This window comes from Nanorana parkeri, unplaced genomic scaffold (assembly GCF_000935625.1).
Source record: "Nanorana parkeri isolate BGI_ZX_2015 unplaced genomic scaffold, ASM93562v1 scaffold2591, whole genome shotgun sequence".
Classification (NCBI taxonomy): domain Eukaryota; kingdom Metazoa; phylum Chordata; class Amphibia; order Anura; family Dicroglossidae; genus Nanorana; species Nanorana parkeri.
In genome coordinates, this window is record NW_017308859.1 from 96,457 (window position 1) to 97,085 (window position 629).

The following is a 629-nucleotide window of genomic DNA, read 5'->3' on the forward strand; positions in this document are numbered from 1 at the left end:
ATAATCTCAGCTTTGTGGCTGTGAAGAGGCGAAGTGGATCTTGAAACGCGTCGGTCGTAGCCCGCATTATCGACCCGCAAAGTGCAGCGAGTTCCTCACCTAGACAGTTAAATGAACGCTCGTCAATGCGATGTGCGTCAGTGCACCGCCGTTTATTGTGAATGCGACCTCAACGCACTGTAGAGTAGAGGACGCAGCGGCGTTGCACGTGTTGCGTGTGCGCTGGGACGGTTCCCTCGCATGTTCGTATGTTTTACTTGCCGTGTTTTGTTTGCATTTATGTTTAATGAGATTTCCGCGCCGCGTTCGCTCTAAAGGGCAGCAGTGGTAGAGGGGACCCGTCACTGCCCACCTTTGTTCATTCCTGCTCCGTCTCTGGCAGATATATCAGCCGTCAGCAGCCATAAACGAGGTTCTCCGTCATCTCATAATACAAGTCCGGATTAATTTCCTGCGGGCCGCGCTATCAGCGCTCATCTCTGCCGGGGGGTCACGTGATCCGATCCATGCGGAGACGAGGCTGCTGGAGGGAATATTACCGAGCAGGAGAGTGACGGATGCTGCACCATGAGATGGGCTCAGATCACATCCTGCCTGCAGCAGACTGATCGCTGGGGGAGGGGAGACTG